Source organism: Calliphora vicina, chromosome 3 (assembly GCF_958450345.1).
Source record: "Calliphora vicina chromosome 3, idCalVici1.1, whole genome shotgun sequence".
In the NCBI taxonomy this organism is placed as follows: domain Eukaryota; kingdom Metazoa; phylum Arthropoda; class Insecta; order Diptera; family Calliphoridae; genus Calliphora; species Calliphora vicina.
This window is the reverse complement of record NC_088782.1, coordinates 98,451,535-98,468,374: the sequence shown is the minus strand read 5'-3', so window position 1 is coordinate 98,468,374 and position 16,840 is coordinate 98,451,535. Positions and strand designations below refer to the sequence as shown.

General features: G+C 29.6%; 1 non-coding gene across 1 annotated transcript; it reads right to left on the bottom strand.

The window, feature by feature from the left end:
- Nucleotides 1-16,483: 16,483 nt before the first annotated feature.
- On the bottom strand, nt 16,484-16,555 carry TRNAA-UGC (transfer RNA alanine (anticodon UGC)). The gene has a single exon. It is a non-coding gene; the product is annotated as a tRNA-Ala (tRNA).
- Nucleotides 16,556-16,840: the final 285 nt, after the last annotated feature.

The following is a 16,840-nucleotide window of genomic DNA, read 5'->3' as shown; positions in this document are numbered from 1 at the left end:
TACTTACAAACTGTAGCAATACTCTTTCTTTATTTCATTCTACATCACCTACCATAAATAAATTCACACTCATTCAATAGTACACATATAAAAATTCCTTCATGAAAACAAAAACAATTTGAATAACTCTAATAATTCTTGAAACAGTTCATACAAACGTTGTATCATATCAAAGCAAAAATATATACGCGGCAGCATACGATCATAAACATACATAACAAACCTACATTCGAATGATCGTTTTATTTTTGTAGGACACAATACTCACTCACTTTTCAATGTCAGTGAGCGAAAGAATGTAAGAGCATTGACGAGTAAAGTGAAACATGTGAAACATCTGAAACATTGAAGACGACAAATGAATGTGCTTGTGCAGCTCTTTCATGAGCACTGAACTGAAACAGCTCAGCGCTCAGTTGAAAACGCTCAGCGCTCAGTTGAAAACGCTCAGTGCTGAGCTGAAAACGCTCAGTATGATGAATGATTCACTTCGCTCAGTTGAGTGAATAGCTCAATTGAACTAGGTCATTCATGAGCTACACAACTCTATTCAATAATACGTTTTTTTTTTTCTTTTTAACTATTTTTACCCTTTTCAAACCGCTTCACACAAATTCACAAATCGAACATAAGTATTTTCTTAACTTGGACAGGACAACGTCTGTCAGGTCAACTAGAATTTAATAAAAACTTTATTTATTAGCAAGACGCAATGAAGTTTTCAAAATTTGTCATTCTAAATAATGTAAAAAACCTAGTCGAAAGGTCAAAGGATTGCAGCGAAAATCCCAAAAATGTTATTTTTTACAATTTTGCTCATAGGGTCCACTTTACCTTCGAGGCTAAAAAAATACTTTGAAGATAAATAGGGAACACATCAAGGTTTCCAAAACAGAAATTTGGATCAAAAAAATAGGTCAAATTCCGAAGAGCGTAGGTACGACATATTCAAAAAATAGGACATGTTTTTTATACCAAAATGTTCTACATACAGAAAAACATAAAATTATTATATATTCTTAAAGAAAGTTTTTTTTTTAATAAAAAAGAGTTAAGTCACTTTTTTGCCCAAAAAACAATAAAAATCTACTATTTTTGAATTTTTAAATTGTTTATTTTTGAATCCATAATTGATAATGGTCTGAAATCTTTTATATATTATTGTTAATTTAGTTGTCTAACTAACAAAAAATTCGAGTCAATTGGGTCCAAAATTAAGTCCTATATTTTTAAAAAAGCAGTCCAAGTTATGCCAAAATTTTAAAATTTCAACATTGAAAATATGTTTTTTCAAGACCTAGCACATGTTTAAAAATTTTACATGTCGAAGGTACCCCACTTTGAGGCCCCATATCGTTTGTAGGGCCCATTTTAATAACTTAAACTCGATTACTCCTTGGCTACGACCACGTCAAATTTTATGCCGATAGGACCAGCCGTTTAGAAATGTCAGATTTATTTCCAAAAAATATTGATTCTGCCACACAACATTTTATTGTAAATTTAAAATACAAATTATTTAAGAAACACTTTAGCCTAAAATATGATTAATAAAAGTATTGTATTCATAAATAGTTATTCGTCTATGCTGGTAATGCTTCTCAGTTTTTTTCCGCATTCCGGAAAGCTTTCTCATACACAAGTGATCATTCAAAATTGATGTGAGATGCCTATGGTTTCCATAATCTCTCGCACTTTCAATCTCACTTTCTCCTCAAGTGACTAGATAATCTGCTATCAAACGGCCATCAAACACAAACTAAATAATGCAGCTTTTTCAAATATTGTCAGTGCTCAACTGACAGATGCTTGTTCATAGGAGCAGGTAGGCTAGGTTCTGAGGTAGCCACATAGTGGAGACAGAAAAGAGAACAGCTCACTTAGGTCCCTTTGTGTTATCTAAAAATAAAGATAGAAAAGAAAAGAGATGGGGATAGTCAGATTTAATGGAGAAGTGAAGAGGAAGGAGGTCCGAAAAATAGAGGAGATTATTAAGTATCAGTCAATTGACGGATATTAGGTCTCTCCGTAGAGAATACCTTGTCTGGCCTGATTAGTCAATTTATGTTCCTGATAAAGACATTGATGTACTCTAGCTTCATGTCCGAAAGAAACTTTAAGCGTAGATCTTATAATGCTGGACAATGACAAGGAAGATGAAAAATGGTATCATCCTTCTCTTCATTTTGACAACATCTACCGAAGTCGTTATAGGGCAGGCCAAGTCTCCTCGCATGGCAGTATCCGGTTATCACCGCCACTAAAAAATAAGTTGTCCGACCTCGGTTTAGTTGGGCCAATTTCAGATTGCTTCTTTGGAAGCATCGAAAAACCAAAATGTGCAAAATAAGTGCCACTCCAATGTTCACATTAGCAAATTTATATTTTTATCGCTTTGCAACAAAACACATCACTGTGCATCCCACATATTTATATGTTAATACATATATTTAAGCATTTTGTTGGCAGAGGCTTTGCCACAATCCTTTTGGTATTTATTGATTTGTAAATTTTCGTTAAATCGTGTCAAGTTTTATTTTCAATGCTTTTGTAAAGGATGTTATGGTCATTTATTTAATGACCATATGTTCCATATGAATGCACTCATTCTCCCTGTCACATACATAAAACACTCATACGTACATATGTGCCGGTATCCTTTAAATGGGATTATCATTTATAAAGGAAATATATTTTAATTAATTTATTTACACGCATACATACACAAATAAATATTTTGCTTAAAAGATATTTGTGGCATGTGTGCGAGGATTTGCATTTATTATTAAATTTTATTGATTTCGAATACAAATTGATTAATATTTTAATTCTTAATGTGCAAAGAAAATTATGCTTACATGTCATAACTGTCTATTTGGACATCATTTTATGAGTATTATTAATAAAAGTAATTAATTCTTGTATTTGCAATTAAATTAATTATATGCATGAAAATTCATTCATTCATATATGTATACAATTTAATTGTAATATGTTTGCTTTATAACAAAAGGCCAGTTAAATAATTAATAAACTCATTTCTGATAACCGAAAATTAATCAATTATTGCAAAAAATAAATGTTTAATATTGAAAGCAGATTGAATTGTTAAAATTGCAATCTGAGTTCAACAAGTATGTAATTCTTGAGTAAGTGTGATTTATTATTATTCATATCGTAACTAATTTTGTTTCCAAAATGAGATAATCATACAGATATTGTAATGGTATCATTATCTCATCATGTGAAACTAATTTTAGTTACAAGGTATCGAGCTTTAATCATGAATAAATATTAAATTAATCTGAGTGTTTTGCAGTGTTGTAATTGAATGATTCATGTGTAGTTTGCTTTTAAATACAACATGAATTATTCGGCCGTGCCGAAACTTAAATACCCTCCACCTGAATATGACGGGCTAACAATCGAAATAATACAACAATTGTTGAAAAGACTAGTTTACGCAGAAAAAATTGTATTTCAAATGTAAAAAAAATTAATCTAGTTCAGCAATTTATCATTGCAAAAAAAAACAGATTCTTACCATTTTCAACAGAGTTTGTCATTTATCTTACGTTATGAAATTTAACAATTTATATACTTTCAGTCACGCTTATTTGTGTATAAGTTTAAAATCAAAACAATTGCAGTTTTACTTTAATCAAGGTTAGTTTATTATCAAAAGTAAGAAAGTATAGTCGGTACAGCACGACCATATGATACCCTACACCGAGAAGAACAGTTTTCTTTTAAAATTAGGTGGCATGTCTTTTATATATATGAAACTTATTTGTGTTGAATTTTATTTGATTACCAATATTTTTGAGAAATCTACACTCATTAAAATGATATTCGGAAGTGGGTATTATATGGGAGCTATGACTAATTATGGACCGATCGTTATAAAATTTAGTTACATGAATTTAGTATATATACAGATTATTTGTGTTGAGTTTTATAAGAATACCAATATTTTTAAGAGCTTTGTGCTAGTTAAAGTGATTTTCGGAAGTGGGTCTATATGGTAGCTATGACTAATTGTAGACCGATCATCAATTTGGTGAGGCGAGCTTGCCTTACATAAAACTTATTTTTGCAGAATTTAGTTTGGATATCTATATAACTAAGTTATTTATGAGAGCTTAACTATTTTCAGATAAGGCAATCGTATGGGGGCTATGAGAAATAAAGGACCGATTCTAAACAAATTCAATAGGCTCCGACCCTGGGACAATAGCAAAGCTTGTACCAAATTTTATCGAATTATCTTTGAAATTGAGACCTGTACTTTGATTGCAAGGACTCAGAAAGTGACAATATTTTAGCATGTTACAAACATCAGCACTAACCCAATATACCCTCCTCACTATGGTGGTGTAGGGTTTAATAAATTAAAACATAAAAATTTCAAGGTTTATTGTGGAGTGAAGTGATTAGTTTACTAACATTAAAAATATCTATGATAAGAATTTTGGTTTCGTATAAATTTATTTGAAATCGAATATTTTTGATTAAATTTTCTGACCAAACAACCGAAATAGCAAAGTAACACAGAATTCTATGAACAATAAACACTCTGTGTGCTTTTTTTATTGAATGCATGAAAGTCTATTTAAAAAGCTTCAAACATCTTCAAATTAATATATTTATCATAAACGCTGACTTCAAAAAATATAATTGTTTAGCAAAGTAAGTTTTAATGACTATAGAAAATGTGGTTAGTAAACTAACCACCCAACCGCAAAGAGTTAAAAGGAAAGGAATTTTAATTAATTTTTCCATTGAATTGTGTAATTGAAAGAAAGATGAAAAAAAATATTCTTCTTTTTTATCGAAGATTTAAAAGTTTCACTTCAATACTTGGATAACTAAATAGCTTAGAATCGCGATGCGGACCATTTTATTAAAGAATCCGAGTTTTTTTTATCAATTTTAAATATACTCTGAAAATGAATTAAGGCACTAAGCTTAAATACTTTTATAATGCATATTTTCAAATAACTACATACCATTATAAAAAATAAATCCTTCAAAGATTTAAGAACTTCTCCAATACAGTCCACCAGATAATTCGAAATTCTTTATCAAAGGTTTTTCATACCTAATTTTTCATCCTTAAACTGTGATATATTTTATAGATTATATAAGGTTAAGCTAATTTGTTATTAATTGTTGAAATACTTATGTAAAATCTCATAATTTGTAAATTTTAAACTTGAAAAATTTTAATAAAGGAAAAATTATATAATAATAATAATTCGAAATTCTCAGGATATTTATAAATCACCATTTACTTTGTATGGGAGGAGACTCAGCGCCAGTTCCGACACCTCCCATTTGAATGGAAATTGAATCATGTACAGTTTGAAGACTTTTACAATTATAGTTCTCGATATAGTTTTACTTTTTCTATTATAGTTTTTCAAATATACGAAATCATCAATCTACATTGTATGGAGGTACATTGTATAGTTCTGCAGATATTCGAAAATAACTATTTACTTTGTGTGGGCAATGCAGGTACCGCAGTAAATCCCGAAGCCTACACAGAAAAAATTAAATAGTAAAAAACTAAACAAAGGTTTAGTTTTTCTGAATATTTCTTAGGTTTTTTGCACCCATTACGACTATAGTAGAAAACCGAATAAAACGTTCAGCTTTACGTTGAACGTGCATTCAGCTTTTTACTATATAGAGTTCAGCTTGTGCAAAAGTAAACGGGCGTTCAGGTTTTAACTATATTCGTTTAATTTTCGCAATACTGAACGAAAGTTTAGTTTTATATTAGATGCGTTCAATTTCTTCATTACTGCACGTAGGCGTTTTCCAGGATTATACATATTTGTACTAAATTAAAAAACATAAACTTAAAAATAAATAAATAATGAAACAAATTAATTACCATAAACTCACGTTTTTCAAATACACACTGTCTTGTTCCACTTAAAAAGCTTCTCACGAATATCTGCTTGGGGTCCAATTTCTTTAATAGATGTATATGCCTATACTCGATTCCCTCTTCTATAATAAACAATTATATTAGTTAAATAATATGTCCAATATGTTGAGTTGCTCTAACAAAGCTTAATGTTAATGTATGGATGTCAGTATATAAAATATGAACCACTGACTTCAAAAATCAACACACAAATGAGATTTGGTCAAAGTTAATATCTGTTGTTTTTCTATTAGAATCCCGTTATTTCTGTATCCGTTTTAAAAAAAATTGCCAAAAATATTTTTAACACGTCCCGTTCAGATTTATTGAACGATGCGTTTAGTTTTGTTTTACTATTCAACTATACTGAACGGCACGTTTTACGGTTTCTATGAACATCTTTACTGAATTTTGCATTCAGTTTTGCTAAATGAGTGTTCAGCGAAGAATTATTTAGTTGATTCTAAAAATCTGAACAAAACGTTCAGGTCGCTAGTAGAAAGGATTGGGTTTTAATATGTTACGTTCAGAAAAACGTTTGCTTGGTCTATTATGAGCTGAACGTCGCGTAGTAAACACCAAATAAGCGTTCAGATCTTGGATATTTGAATGCGACTTTAAAGGGGCGTAGTAAATGCGTAGCTTTCAGTTTGACTATTTCTAAGCGATGCGTTCATATAATTTAATTTTTTGTGTGTACTGTTCCTTCCAGATAGAAAGGAACGGTGGACATTTCAAGAGGATCGGTCCAATGGCTTAGTCCCCTCTAAGATACAAACAAACATATAAACAGACATACATTATATTTTATATACATATATGGGGCATTTCATGTCAAGTGAACCAACTTTTGCAACACAATTTTTCAACAAGATCGGTCGAGAACTCTCTGCCTTAGAGGGGCTCAAAATTTGACATTTTGGCCAAGCAGGTGTTTTTTCATATTCATGTAACTTATTACCTATTGTTCTTAGCAAAATATGTCCCAAATAGTTTAGATAGGTCTTTTTTCAATCTTTCGAAAAAAAAATAAAAAAATTTTTAATATTTTTATTCCGAAATCAAAAATTTTTATTGACTTTTTTTAAATGGGCATTTTTTCTTAAAAAAAAAGCCTAAATATTTTCTTTGAAGACCTATTTGGTCGCTTAGTTGATTCACTTGACATGAAATGTCCCATATAGTTTAATCCAAAACTTTACCGGTACAACCCATTATGTTCATTTTTTAACACATTAGTTATCTATTAGCACTAACTATTTTGCTTAATTTGTTGGGCCGATTTTACCCATTTTCAATACATAATATTTCTGACAGACAATATTTAGGGAATAATGCATCCACAGGTCCTTCCAATAGGCCTTATCATGCCAACAACAGACAGACCGACAATACTAGATCGTCTTGGAATTTTATTAGTACCCAGAATATATACACTTTTGTAGCTGTACGACCAATAATTCAATGTCGGTGTATATTGATTCTTTTCGTCGTTGGTATCATGACACAACAATATAAGGTACACTCAGTAGAAAATAAGTTCTCAACTAAACAATTCTTGTAACGTAAAAAAAAAAAATATAAAAAAATATGAAAAAAAAACAAAATCAAAGTTTGACGTTATAGGGCTAAATATTGAAAACTCTCCCTAGTGATTCTACCTTCTACAATTATTGTATCATGGTTGGTATAATAAATAAAAATACTCATCAAAATAATTATTCCTTAAAATTTACTATTTATATTAAATTGTAATTTACCATGCATATCAATAAGTGTAATAAGTTTTCCATTTAAAATTGACTTCTACTTATTTCATTTTGATTATTAACTTTGTAAAATTATTCCAATGAAGTGCAATCAAGTGAAGAATTCATAGATATTATTATTGTTAAAAATAATATTTAACGTAATTGCAAAGCTATTAGAATTCCATTAGAAAACCCCAAAACCTAGACTAAAGTCATTCAATATTTCTTATCAAACCACTTACACAATTTTAATTAAGACTCATATTAAATAATCACCTACATTTTAGTTTATGTTATCCGCAAAACTTAAAGCAAAGTATTTTTCCCAATTTCACTGGAAATACGATAAATATCTAATAACATCTTCCGGCAATAAATTACTGGGTTATAACAAAAAAAAATTTATTATTATTTTAAACTAGATAAAGTTGTACATGTTTTAACACTAAATTAGGGTGGCTTATTATTATTATGTAGAAAAATGCAAAGCAATTCGTTCAGATAAGTGTAATTAATATTAATTATAAAAAGTCATTACTTATACATTTCAATTGTGAAAAACTGTCTGATTTAAACATCAACTGAAATCTATTTCCGAACTTCTCAAATCAAGTTAAACGATTTATTGTCAAAAAAAACATAGCAAAATTAAATTTGAACCACCCTAATATTCATATAAAACAAATTAAGCACATACGCATTTTAAAGAAAATCCATTTACACATATTGCCATGCCATACACTTTGTGATCTCTTCCTTCCTGTTGTTTCGTCCAATCTAAGTGTCATCCTACAAAAAGTTAAAACTTTTAAAAATCTGACCACAAACAATTTGTTGTATGTCAGATCTTTAAAAACAATAAACTAAGCTAAGAATAAAAAAAACCAAAAGGCAAAATACAATTTTACTTACTTTACTTTATGCAACATCAAATAACATACATACATACATATTTTGGTTTGAAGAAATGATTGCCAAAAAAAATAGTACACACAGATATACATTCTACACATACAATAGCTTACAGCAAGGGCAAGTTTTTCAAATGTTTTGCTGAATCTTGCATAAACATGCATATTTTGCACTTCGACTTAAATCTTTTAAAACTAATATTAGTTTTGGGTTGTTTATCCACTACGACACAGCAAATTTTGGTTGCAGTCCTCGTAACTTATATATATTTTGGACCCTTATGAAACTTAAGGATCATCTAATCTATGTCCATCGGGTTATCTGCCTATTTGAAGGCAAACATATTTTTTGTTGAGATTTCTATATGCAATATATTCATCGCGATATATTCATCGCGGACTCACAAAAGTATTTCTGGGTCCTTACAAAATTCAAAGACGATGTAGCTATGTCCGTTCGTCTGTCAGTTTGTCGGCGAAGGACCTAATAGATTGAACTCTCTCATTCATTGAGAACGACGTGAACGGCGAGCGCTATAGTTTGAAGATTAAAAACATAATTTGGAATGAATTGGATGATATGGACAATGACTTGTGGTTTCAACATAATGACACTACGTCCCACACAGCTAATGCCACATTTGACATTCCACACGAGCGATTTGAGGGCATGGTCATCTCTACATTTTTTTTTTATTGAATCTTTGAATTTATAAAAAATTTACAATAAGTATTTAAATCTTATCCTAAACTGAAACACAAGTTGGTATAGCCGTTGTAATATCCAACATAAGTGCTCGGTAAATTTGTTATCTACACCATTTCCAATTGTATTTCAGAAGTTTCTAATTGTATTTCAGAAATTTCCAATTGAATTTCAGAAATTTCTAATTATATTTCAGAAAATTCCAATTCAATTTCAGAAATTTCCATTTATATTTCAGAAATTTCCATTTATATTTCAGAAATTTCCAATTATATTTAAAATGTTTCTAATTGTATTTCAGAATTTTCTAATTATATTTCAGAACTTTCTAATTGTATTTCAGAATTTTCTAATTATATTTCAGAACTTTTTAATTGTATTTCAGAATTTTCCAATTGTATTTCAGAAATTTCCATTTGTATTTCAGAATTTTTAATTTATATTTAAAATGTTTCTAATTGTATTCAGAATTTTCCAATTGTATTTCAGAATTTTCTATTTGTATTTCAGAAATTTCTAATTGTATTTTGCTCCAAATAAGTTTTATATACAGTGGTGGCCAGGAATTTAAGACAAAATTTGTTTGCTAAATTCCACGTGATTGTCAATTACTTTTTCAAATATTTCCACAAATATGTATACATAAGGACTGTTTTAACACAAGTGTGTTTTATTCGACTGTGTCAATTCATACATATTCACCACGAACACATACAATTTTTCTACAACTTGACCAAAAAAATTTTTTTTTAAATAAACATATTTTCTCACATTTATATTTGTTGACAATCGAATTATTGTCTTTGACCAATTATGGGCTAATCGTCATGAAATTAGGTCCTGTGATTAAGTTCCTTATGAAAGTTGCATTTTCTGTGGAATTTTATGTGTATGCCAACATTTTTAAGAGCTTTATGCACGTTAAAGTGATTTTCGGAAGTGAGTCTTATATGGGAACTATGACTAATTAAGGACCGATCATCATAAAATTAGTTGACATGAATTCCGTATACAGTGGTGGCCACCAATTTAAGACAAATACTTGAATTTTTTTCATCAACTGAATTTTAAGTGCGATGGAGCCAAAATAAAAGGACCTCTAAGGGTATGAAATTTATTATTAATATTTCTAGTTTCTGAAAAATGTTTGGAAAAATCGGTAAAACATATATGGACAAAGATATGTGGAAATACGTTGACCCACCTCAGCGAACATCCGCTGTTAATAACATGATATGAGCGAAACTAATGGAACTAAAAATACGAAATTTATATTTTTATTATTATAAAATATTCGGACCAAATTTCGTATTTTTAGTTCCATTAGTTTCGCTCATATCATGTTATTAACAGCGGATGTTCGCTGAGGTGGGTCAACGTATTTCCACATATCTTTGTCCATATATGTTTTACCGATTTTTCCAAACATTTTTCAGAAACTAGAAATATTAATAATAAATTTCATACCCTTAGAGGTCCTTTTATTTTGGCTCCATCGCACTTAAAATTCAGTTGATGAAAAAAATTCAAGTATTTGTCTTAAATTGGTGGCCACCACTGTATACGGAATTCATGTCAACTAATTTTATGATGATCGGTCCTTAATTAGTCATAGTTCCCATATAAGACTCACTTCCGAAAATCACTTTAACGTGCATAAAGCTCTTAAAAATGTTGGCATACACATAAAATTCCACAGAAAATGCAACTTTCATAAGGAACTTAATCACAGGACCTAATTTCATGACGATTAGCCCATAATTGGTCAAAGACAATAATTCGATTGTCAACAAATTCGGTTGCCACTAGGAAACTGTTTTATCTGTGTGGATTTGCTCGGAAGCTATTGAGGGGTTTTCATAAACGCTGCACAGTGGGGCAGAATCGAAATTTTTTGGAAATAAATCGGGCAATTCTAAACGGCTTTTCCGAGCGGGGTCAAATTGGAATTGGGCGTAGCCAAGGAGTATTCGAGTTTAAGTTATTAAAGCAGGCCCTACAAATACTCAAAGGGCGGCGCTATGGGGGCTCAAAGTAGGGTACCTTCGCACCTATTTATCTCTTATAATTTCCTAGTTATAGGCATTTCAAAATTGAAGTTTTAAAATTTTGCCATACCTTGTTCCGCTGTTTTAAAAATATAGGGCGCACTTTTGGACCGAATGTACTCAAAATTTTTTGTTTGTTAGACAACTAAATTACCAATAACATACAAAGGATTTTAGAGCAATATCGATTACGAATCCAAAAATAACCCATTTTCAATTTATTAAAAAAATTAAAAAAATAGTATATTTTTGCTGTTTTTTGACAAAAAGGTGACTTAACTCTTTTCTTATTAAAAAACAACTTTCTTTAAGACCGCATAACAATTTTATGTTTTTCTATAAAGCTTCTTTACGGAGAACATTTTGGTATAAAAAACATGTCCTATTTTTCGAACACGCTCTTTAGAAATTGACCAATTTTGATAAAAATTTCAACTTTGGGCCACATGTTCTAAAATCCCAAAGCAGGGATCAGAAAATGGAAAGCAGCCTTGGAAACCCTGATGTGTTCCCTATTTACTCTTAAAATATTTTCCCAGCCCCGAAGGAAATGTGGACCCTATATGCAAAATTGTAAAAAATACCATTTTCGTGATTTTTGCTTCAATTTTTAGGAATTCCGGGATTCATTTTGACCTTTTGGCAAGTTTTTATACACCTTTTTTAGAATGACAAACTTAAAAAACGGTGATAATTTCATTGAGTTTCGTTAATAAATAAAGATTTTATTATATATTACATATTCATTAAGTTTCTAAAACTAAAATTTATTTAAAAATTTTAATAGGATTGCAAATATTAGGAACAATTTGATCAACATTCATTCCGAGCTATATTTTTTTGTTTAGATAAGTTAATTTTTGGTCTTACAAAAAAATTGCTATTTTTTTAATTAGATTCCAAAATATGCCACTTTAAAACTCCGTCCGCGCTTTCCAAAAATATAAAATTCTTTGAAATCGGATGGGAAACAAAAAATGGCACGTGTTTAAAAATTCGAAGGTACCCTACTTTGAGCCCACATAGCCCCTGGAGCATTTGTAGGGCCCATTTTAATAACTTAAACTCGAATACTCCTTGGCTACTCCCAATTCAAATTTTATCCCGCTCGGACCAGCCGTTTAGAATTTATTTCCAAAAAATTTCGATTCTGCCCCACTGTGCGCTGGGGTACACCAGCTTATATTTTTCGACGTCAAGAGATCACATCTTCTGATCTGATTTGGAAAGATCTTTCCATCAGAAGACAGTTTATGTACATTCGCAGGTATTAATCTAATAATTTTGTATATTAGTCCATCGTGCTAGACTTTATCGAACGTTTGAGATATGTCAATAAATAATGCAGAGCAATACTGCTTGCTCTTGAAGGTTTTCCAAATACTTCAGAAAACCTTTTCGCCTGGCAATGAATGAAAACTTAACTATGTTTTGGATACAACCCAGAGGATAAAACCTTCGAGACCGTCCGAAAGCAGGCAATACATTTTTGAATACGCCAGTAAGGAGAAAAACTTTGAGCTCGACTAAAGGCCTATAGATGAAATAACTCCCAAAAAAAATTAAATAATTTATATGGAATATTGTTATTGGTTATTTTATATTTATCTGGGGAGTTATTTCACCCAAAATCGGACACAGATTTATAATGGTTGTGGATATATAATTTTTTTTAATTTTCTTACACGCAGAGAAAAAATATAGTTGTCCATGGTTAATGTAACAATTTAAATAGTGTTACAAGTTTTTTAACAATATTATAGTCACAGTAACTATTTACATCTTTGTAGTACTATAATATGGTTAATTTACGATTCACATGATTGTGTCAACCATATATATGGTTACAGTAAACAAGTATATGTTTGTGACAACCATTTATATGATGAATAATTTTATCATAATATGTTGTTCTCAGATTATGATATCCATAAGCCGAGAGCAACATAATATGGTAAGTCCTTCATCATATGAATGGTTGTCACAAACATATACTTGTTTACTGTAACCATATATATGGTTGATACTGCGAGTTATGTATTTGAAATCCATTAATTACACGACGGGAAAAGAAAAGATATACATATTATATATCAGCGTGTAGGAAATTATGTCCTCTTTTCAAAAATGTACAAAATTTTTAAGAATTAAAAAAATTATAGAAGACTTTTTTCAAAAATATGGGAATAAAATATTATAGCTGATTTTTTTGGAAAATTTTAATTTTTAAAATGCAATAAAAGCTTTGTTTATGAATCGTTTTTAATGAAATTTTACACTTATATAGAAACTTTTGATCCAAATCCAAAAGTGAAAAAGATATTTGTGAATTGTTAATGACAATCCCACAATTTCCAAAAAACTTTCCAAAAATCCCAAAATTGGGATTTTTTTAGATTTTTTGATTTATTGAAGGCACCAAGCTCGGGGCTATGAAATCCCTTTGCACAATATTGAAGAACATATTGGGACATACAAAACAGGTCTTAATTTTTTGAAAGCTGCTATGCGATTTGAGAAAATGTTGTCTAAAGTTGAAATTTATATAAAAAATAGGTCTACTTCGGATGGCTCTCGAACACGCAATAATACGAATTTTGATATTATTTTGCTTTTATAATATTTCCCGAAATGTTTTCTTTCAGAAAAATATAAATACACTATTTATCTTTTTCTTATTTTCTGTACAATTTGAAATTAATGTAAGTACTTTTTTCGAAAAAAATGGCGAAAAAACGAATTTCAAACTTTTTATTTTTTTTAAGTTTGAATGCACATAACATTTGACTCAGTAGATGTTTTTAAAGAATTATTACATACTATTATTAATACATGTCTTGTTAATTCAAAAATTATATTTCAAGAAAATCGGCAAAGAATTGGATCCGTTATTAGCAAAAAACCAAACCAAGGTAGGTAAATAAAAAAAAAATTTACTTTTCAAATCGGATCGCAAACAAAAATTTGGCATCATTTTTAATTTTTGATATACCCGAGGTGTCCCACTTTGGGGCATTGGGGCTCGGCCCCCCTTGGTGTTATAAGCCCAAATTCAACATAAACTTATCAACACCTCATGTATAGCCACGAGAAATTTTACTAAAATCGGACAATTCGTTTCGAAGTTACAGATTTATAACCACTTTTTTTTCAGATCCCCCACTGTGCAACAGCTAGAATATAAACAAAATCTTCCTAAATATGTATGTATACCGTCATTTGTTCCAAAGATATAACTTTCATTCAACAATTTTAAAATGAAAATTTATACAATTTGAAAAAAAAAAATTGTTAAAGCTTTTGTTGAATTTACCTATTTTTATTTGATATTTTTATCAAATATAAATATTCTGTATAAACTTGGACAAAATTGAAAACGTGGGTTCATGAAAGATGTCGCGCAAACTTGCACTTTTGCACAAATGGGAAACTTAAGCGTTTAATTGAGTACCCTTATTGTATTAATTTCTTTATAACTAGGTTTTTCCTATTATATGCATATTTCTGTGCATATTTTAATGTTTTTTTGAACTTTTTTGCATGCTTATTTTTAGTTTTTAAACTTGCCCTGCTTATAACAAAAATCTTTTTAAATAACATGGATACAGATATTAGAATGGCCCCTAAAAATAAAAATTTTATTTTTTTAATTTTGAATTGTAAATGATAATAAGTTCCCCATAGTTATATTCCGTTTATACAAATTGGTTATAAAATACTTTATTATATATACATATATATAGGATGACTATACGGTCATGGTATCGTTTATGAAAATTAGTTTGTCTCATTCGGGCCATCTTAATATAAGCACATAAATAAAACATACTAAAGATTACTTAAAACTTACCAGCTGTTTTAAAAGTAACAACTGACTACATGGGTTTAATGTCCACTACGTTTTTAGAAAAATTTAAAATTTGTATTTATAATTTTTGGTGATAAATTTCTAGCATATTATGACTATATATACGTTACCTTATTTTTTTATTTTTCGCTACTTCCAAGATCTAAAATAGTTTTGCGATATAACTTCCTCAGAGGGATGAAGAGGAATTTCCTACATGTCAATATTAATATACTCAATTCAATTACATACCATTCATTAGTAATTTCACTAGTAAACGGTTATATAATGGCATCCAATTGTCTCTTTTGCAGTGCATTCTGCAATTAGGTTTAGTGGCCAACTGGTTTTATGATTTGCAGGGTCTACTAGAAACTTTAAAAACTCACATACCTACATATACAATACCATGTCTTTAAATGTAGTTTGCCAAAAGAAAAATTTTCTAATTTAAATTCTTTTTAAAGCAGGTAAAATATAAAATATAATTTCGTCTTTACGAACAGTCTTGACCAACAAAAGGCCCTGACAGATAATGAAAATTGTAGAATAAATTATTAATGGATTTTTGTTATTACATAAACCCTACAGTTACTTGCTGTAATAATTTTCTGTAATTTATACCAAAATAAAGTAAATTTGTTGAGGTAATTTAATTTGAATAATTTGCATATATTTTATATCAAAAGAGAGTATTGAACAATTCATCAATGAATTTTAAAGAAATTTGTATCAAAATTTCAAATATATTTTAAAATAGAAATGCTGTTAAGTAAAAGAAGGACTTTCGATTAACTTCAAGGAATTTTAAACAAGGTTTAACAAGTTATCAATTAATTTTAATATCAAGAGTATAAAAAATTCATTAAATTTAGTTCCATCACATAGTCTCTAAAAGTATCCAATTTAACCTCTCCCCTAGGCTAACTTCGTGTGAACGTGATAGGGTCATTAAGCCTAACTACAAAAGAAATTTTAAAATAAAACTTTTGGTTTTTTCGTACCATAAGAAGTATTTAAAAAAAACTTTTTCCAACATTCACATTAATAATTGCAAATTTGTTATGTAGTTATGTGTGTATCGGCCAAGAAAAAAGTTTTTTCGTTCTATCAAAACTTTTAAAAAATATATGTAAATATTTCAATAAATAAAATATATAATAAAATTGAATCCGGGCTCTAAAAACGAATTATGTAATTGTTAATTAAATTAACAATTGAAATATTAAGTATTATTTTATTTAAAATAATAATAACCCTTTTGTCATTAAACAAATTTAATTGGAGATGCCGGGGATTGAACCCGGGGCCTCTCACATGCAAAGCGAGCGCTCTACCGCTGAGCTACGTCCCCATATTCACATCATCTGTCAGTGATAGTGAGTGAGTTACTATGGAATTGGGAGTAGAAGATGTAGGAGAAAGGCACAAATTTGTATAAAAAAAATAAATAACGAAGGACAACGAACCACTATGGTATAAGTGATATACCAGTGGTGTTTAATAGTTAAAACAAATTGCTGGGAAAAACGCATTTTCAAAAATATTTAAAACAATAATTAATAATAAACAAGTAAGAGTACTATATTCGGCCGTGCCGAATCTTAAATACCCTCCACCTAAATATGATGGCATAACA